A 7004-nucleotide genomic window follows, 5' to 3' on the forward strand; every position below is an offset into this window, starting at 1 on the left:
TCAAGAGAGCACAAGGGAAAAGGCAGGTTAATGTGGCCCACATCCCAAAAGAATCTATAGTTTAGGGGGATATTTCTATCCCCTCAGCCAAGAAATAAATAATGTGATACTTCACATTTATATAGAGCTTACATTTTCAGAGCATTGTACATACTTGCAGCTGACTGAAGAACTAATCAGAAGTGCATACTGCTTCTGTTTAGGGACCTGATCCAAATCCCATGATGTAGTAGCTGGATTTTATAATGTACTATGAGAATTAATGTATGATTTAATTTCATCCTGTCAGCCACCCCTTTTTGAATAGCAGAAAGGAATGACAGACCAGAACAATCCTTATGACTGATTATGGTCACCCTGTGTTTTAGAATAAGTTATAAAGCTACTATGGTTTCCTATATGTATTACAAATTAGGAAGTAAGAGACAGGATTCTCTATTGTATTTATGTTAAGAAGATTAGAGGAATGTTGAGAGCCTGAAGCCCCAATGTGAATTGTTTTAGTTATAAGATTTAGCAAGGCTTGATTTACAATGTATTCTGCTGAATATACAATACTGCTGTCTGTATACCTTTGAAGGTTTCGGTAAGAGATTGTGTGAATGAGGAATGCATGCATCAGGAAAAGATAAGGTATGAAAGCCATCTCAAATCTCCAGATGGTCAAGAAGAAGTAAGAGACTTGAAAAGACCAGGAGACAATCAGAAAACATCCACTGTATCCGATATTAGACATGTTAGCAGCATTGACGACCTCAGAGGTGAGGCAGGCACCCCCAAAGGCGAGACAACAAATAGGAGTTAACGATGGGAAGCCGGACAATAATCATCAAATAATAACATCACTTAAGGACTAATGATTACAGGATAACATTGCAAAATGCATGGACTCAAATGAGAATTTACAACTATAAAGCTGGGGTGTTTTGCCATGGAACTCTGGGTTCAGTCCTGCAAAGCCTCGGAGCATTGGATCGCGACCGACAGAACCCAGCTTGGGAGACAGCAGCAGGCCAGTCGAGCCTACCCCTTGCCCGTTACCCTGAGGAGGACTGGCCGAGCCTGCCCCTTTCCAGCTACCCCAAGGAGGACTGGCCGAGCCTGTCCCTTTCCAGCTACCCCAAGGAGGAGCCGAGCCTGCCCCTTTCCAGCTACCCCGAGGAGGAGCTGAACCTACCCTTCGCTACCTACCCGGAGGAACCGATGCTGGTGGAGACCACTGAGGACACTAGTACAGCCCAGGTACCCTACGAGGGGGAGTGTGGAAGTAGCCTGGGGGCTGTTGACCCCAGTCTGGTTGCAACACTGCCAGAGCTTATGTCAGTGTGTTGCGGCCAGGATCCCCACTGACAGCAGCGAGTTTCCACTGCTGCTAGGGCCCCGGACTGGGATGCAGTGGAGTAGGAGGGCCTGCGTCCCAGCCCCTTTTCCCTGGCCTAGAGAGGCTGGGACCTCTTGCTTATTGACTCAGCCCCTGCTTAAGGGCCTGGGTTCCTGACTATTTGATTGCTGACCCACCCTGACCTAGGGCCTGGGCTGCTACAAACATTGACTCAGCCCCTGCTTAAGGGCCTGGGTTCTTGACTATTTGATTGCTGCCCCACCCTGACCTAGGGCCTGGGCTGCTACAAACCCAGGGGCTCAGTCCCTGCTTGAGGGCCTGAGCTCCAGACTGTGTGGTTGCTGCCCCGCCCTGATTGAGAGCCCGGAGCTTTTTCTGACCTATTGGCTCAGCCCCTGCTTAAGGGCCTGAGCCCCTAACTGTGTGTTTGCTGTCCCACACTACCGCTGGACCAGGACTGATGGCGGACCAGAGCAAGGCGTGGGATACCCCACAGCCCCACTGAGGGCCGAACCTTGGCCGAGACTTCTACACGTGGTACCAGAAGTGGGGGGGACCTTTGCCCAGGATGTGGGCATGAGCCCTTGACCCCTGTGAGAAAGGGTCTGGGGGGGAGCGGTCCCCCACAGGAGACATGGATTTGACCAAGCTCTTCACGCTCCTGACGGAGAGCCAGGAGCGACAGCAGGCGGCCCAGCTTCAGCAGCAACAGCAGCTTGTCCAGCAGCTGGGAGCCCAGCAGCAGCAGTGATACAGGACCTGACTGTGCAAAACCAGGAGTTTCAGCAACAATGCTTACAACAGCTGGAGACAGCCCTGCCCCGGCACATGGGGCCCCCGCCGGGAGACTTGGACGGGGTTCCCCGACTCACCCCGCCTTTAAGGCTGACCAAGATGGGACCACAGGATGACCCCGAAGCCTTTCTGGTGACCTTCGAAAGGGTCGCACACGTTGCCGGGTGGGCGCCAGACCAGTGGGCCACCCTCCTGGCACCATACTTGATTGGGACGGCACAAACGGTGTACCAGGTGTTATCCACGGAGGATGCAAGAGACTATACCCGGGTAAAGGCGGCGATTTTAGATGCCTTAGACATCAGCCTGGAAACCTTCCGGCAGTGGTTCCGGGCTCTGTCCTACACCCTGGGTGCCCGACCCCGGTTGGTGGCCCAGGAGCTGAGAGACCTGTGTCGGCGGTGGATACAACCCGACAGGCGGAATCCCGAGGAGCTCACTGAGCAAATCCTATTGGAACAGTTCATCCACATCCTCCCGTCACGGGGGAGGGCTTGGGTCCTCCGCCACCGGCCTCTAACGGTAGCGGCTGCCGTCACCCTCATGGAGGACTTCCTTGCGGCGGAAGCCCCGGTCGGGCCAGTTATGCGGGGTCACCCTCCAGGGCTCGATCGCCCCAACCTCGAGAGACGGACGAGCACCCGAGTCGGACCACGGAATCCCCCGCGGAGTCAGGAGCCCCGGTATAGATGTCCAGAGGGTCCCCCTCAGCCTGCCCCCATGGGGCCCAAGACCGGGACTGGCCGCGTCCCACGGAGTCGCCCTAGGAGCCAGGGCAGAGGATCAGCCTGACCCGGGCGATCCGAAGTCGGGCCCTGTTTCTCCTGTGGGAAGCGTGGGCATCTCCAATGGGACTGCACTGAGATGGACTGCAGCTTTGGGCACGTTTGCGCCGGAGAAAATTGTGCCCGACCACCACAGGCTGCCAAGGTCACCATGCCCGTAGTTGTCGTAGACTGCCAGACGCGGGCCCTGGTTGACTCTGGCTGTGGGCAGACCCTAGTCTGCCAAAGCCTGGGCTTCCCTGAAGACCCCCAGCTGGGAAATATTCTATTGCTGTGCATCCATGGCGACGTTCGACCTTACGCCAGTACCCGAGTCCCACTGACCGTCGACGGAGTCACGCGGACCATGGTGGTTGGCCTGGCCCTGCGACTCGCCTACCCCGTGATCTTGGGACGGGACTGGCCAGAGTTCCCGTGCGTCCTGGGTTCCCATGCGCAGGAGAGCCCCGATATCACCCCAGCATTGGAGGGGAACTGCCGCAAGGACCCCGCAGAGGAGGCTGAAGAAGCGGGACATCGGAGCCAGGAAGGCGTGCCTAAAGACACCCCACTAATGTCGGCGGATGACCCTAAGATCGGCACCGACTTCTGCCAAGACCAGAGGGAGGATCCCACCCTGAGTCGGGCATATGAACAGCTGGTGGCGGTAGACGACGCTTTGATTGATCTTGCCCGGGCCAAGGTGTGGCCCCATTTCGAGCTATGTCGCAACCGCCTCTATTGGGTGGACCGAGATTCCCGCAACGGGGAGGTCCAGAGACAACTGATGGTGCCTTGGTGCCACCGACGAGCGGTGATGAAGCTCGCCCACGACGTCACCGTGGCCGGGCACCTGGGTCAGGAAAAGACCCTCGTCCGAATTCTGGCCCAGTTTTTCTGGCCCGGGGTGCATCAGGAGGTGTGAAATTATTGTAGCTCCTGTCCGGAGTGCCAGCTCACCGCTCCCTCACGGACCGCCCCGGCCCCACTAATCCCCATGTCCATTATGGAGACCCCATTTGAGTGGGTGGCCATGGATTTGGTGGGACCCCTCCCGAGGAGCCGGGCTGGTTTTCTATACATCCTGGTCATGGTGGACTATGCTACCCGCTTCCCTGAAGCCGTCCTGCTCCGGAGCATCACCGCCCGGACCATTGCCGACAAACTCGTCAAGGTCTTTGCCCGCGTGGGCTTGCCCCAGGAAATCCTCACTGACCAGGGTACCAACTTTACCTCCCGGTTGCTGCGGCAGGTCTGCAGACTCCTTGGGATTAAGCAGCTACGCACCTCTGTGTATCACCCGCAAACCGACGGCCTGGTCGAGTGGTTCAACTGCACCCTGAAAGACATACTGCGCAAGTTCTCCCCTGAGGACCTGCGCTGATGGGACCAATTGATACCACCATTGCTCCTGGCTGTCTGTGAAGTACCCCAGGTCTCCACAAAATTCTCTCCCTTCGAGCTGTTGTATGGCCGTCGTCCGAGGGGAATGCTGGATCTCATGAGAGAGACCTGGGAGCAAGCCCCATCACCCACTCAGGGCCTTCTCCAGTATGTCCTCCAGCTTCAGGGACGTCTAGCACAAGCCAGAACTCTAGCTCGAGAGAATTTGAAGGCCGCGCAGGAAGCTCAGGCTCAAACATATAACCGAGAGGCCCGAGTCCGCGAGTTCCAACCTGGCGACTGGGTTCTACTTCTCTTACCCTCCAGTGAATCAAAACTACTGGCCCGGTGGCAGGGGCCATATGAGGTGATCTGGAAGATCGGGCCGGTCACCTATGAGATTAACCAGCCAGACCGCCGGAGAAAAGTCCAGCGGTACCACATCAACCTCCTGAAACCCTGGCGGGAACGGGAAGGCCTCTTAATTAATCCCTGTCCACCAGAGCCCAAGTTAGGGCCCTGGATTACCCCGACCGAAGACATCACAACACCTCAGCTCGGAGAATCTTTAACTGTGGAACAACGAAAACAGACCAGGTGCCTCCTGCAGGCGTTCCGTGGGACGTTCACCACCCAGCCAGGCTACACGACCCTCGTGTACCATACCATTCAGACGGAGCCGGGGGTGGTGATCCGAGAGTCAACTAGACCCCTACCCTATCATATGCGGCAGGTCGTCGAGGAGGAAGTCCAAGCGATGCTAGAGCTGGGCGTCATTGAACCATCACAAAGCGAATGGCGCAGCCCAGTAGTCCAGTTTCCCAAACCGGACGGCACACAGCGCTTTTGCATCGATTTCCTCTGTGTCAATTCTATCTCGAAGTTCGATGCCTACCCGATGCCTCGGGTAGATGAGCTGCTGGACCGTTTAGGCAAGGCCCGCTGCCTCACAACCCTCGACCTAAGCAAAGGGTACTGGCAGATTCCCCTCGACCCCACGTCACAGGAAAAAACTGCTTTCGCCACCGCCACGGGCCTCTACCAGTTCACCCAGATGCCCTTCGGTCTCCATGGTGCCCCCGCGACGTTCCAGCGGCTCATGGACCGCCTCCTTCTTCCTCATCGAGAGTACGCAGCCGCGTACCTGGATGATGTCATCATTTATAGCGACCGGTGGGAGAACCACCTGGAGCGGGTAGCGGCTGTCCTGAGGTCCTTATGAGCCACAGGGTTAACCGCCAACTCAACGAAATGCCGTATCGGGTGGCAGGAGACCACCTACCTGGGCTACACGATTGGAGGGGGACAAGTGAAACCACTTGTGGGAAAGGTTTAAGCCCTAACGGCATGCCCACCACCCACTACCAAGCGCCACGTACGCCAATTTCTCGGACTTGCGGGCTATTACTGGAGGTTCATCCCCAATTTTGCCTCCATCGCAGCCCCTTTAATGGAGCTCCTGACCAAAACCAGTCCGAGACAGGTGGAATGGACCCCGGAGTGTGACAGCGCCTTTCGGGCCCTCAAAGACTGTCTCTGCCGCGAACCCATCCTGTACAGCCCCGACTTTAACCAAGGGTTTGTCCTCCAGACCGACGCCTCGGAGGTAGGACTAGGGGTGGTCCTGTCTCAGGAGGTGGATGGGGAGGAGCACCCAATTATATATTTCAGCCGGAAATTATTCCCGCGAGAAAGGCACTATGCCGTAATAGAGAAGGAGGCCCTGGCAGTAAAATGGGCCTGTGACGCCCTGTGTTATTACATCCTAGGGGCCCGCTTCATACTGGTCACTGACCACGCCGTGCTTTGGTGGTTGGCCCGAATGAAGAACAATAATATGAGGCTAACGCGGTAGTACCTGGCACTACAGCCGTATGCTTATACCATCTGCCATAGGGCCGGTAAGAACCACGTGAACGCGGACTTCTTGTCCCACCTGGGAGAGTTGGATGGGTCTGGCCCCGAGGGACGGGAGCCAGCCTTGGGGGGAGGGGAGGTGTAGCGAGGCGGTGGGATACCCCACAGCCCCGCTGAGGGCCGAACCTCCCCTAACACCAACGTGGGCGGAGCCACTGGGCCAGCGCCCACCCCTCAGAGGTCACGGCGCCGACCCGGAAGTATAAAAGCCTGCCTGCAGAACTCAGTGGAGAACAAGCCGGCGGAGAGAGCAGACGTCTGTGGCCGAGCTCCCGCTTGGGAGACAGCAGCAGGCCGCAACCGGCCTGCTGACTCACCAGGCCAGCCAAGCCTGCCCCTTTCCAGCTACCCTGAGGAGGACTGGCCGAGCCTGCCCCTTTCCAGCTACCCCGAGGAGGAGCTGAACCTACCCTTCGCTACCTACCCGGAGGAACCGATGCTGGTGGAGACCACTGAGGACACTAGTACGGCCCAGGTACCCTACGAGGGGGAGTATGGAAGTAGCCTGGGGGCAGCCGACCCCAGTGTGGCTGCTGCACTGCCAGAGCCTATGTCAGTGTGTTGCGGCCAGGATCCCCACTAACAGCAGTGAGTTTCTGCCGCTGCTAGGGCCCCGGGCTGGGACACAGTGGAGTGGGAGGGCCTGCGTCCCCCCTGCCACTCCCCCTTTTCCCTGGCCTAGAGAGGCTGGGACCTCTTGCTTATTGACTCAGCCCCTGCTTAAGGGCCTGGGTTCTTGACTATTTGATTGCTGCCCCACCCTGACCTAGGGCCTGGGCTGCTACAAACCCAGGGGCTCAGCC

This window comes from Malaclemys terrapin, chromosome 4, assembly GCF_027887155.1.
Source record: "Malaclemys terrapin pileata isolate rMalTer1 chromosome 4, rMalTer1.hap1, whole genome shotgun sequence".
Taxonomy (NCBI): domain Eukaryota; kingdom Metazoa; phylum Chordata; order Testudines; family Emydidae; genus Malaclemys; species Malaclemys terrapin.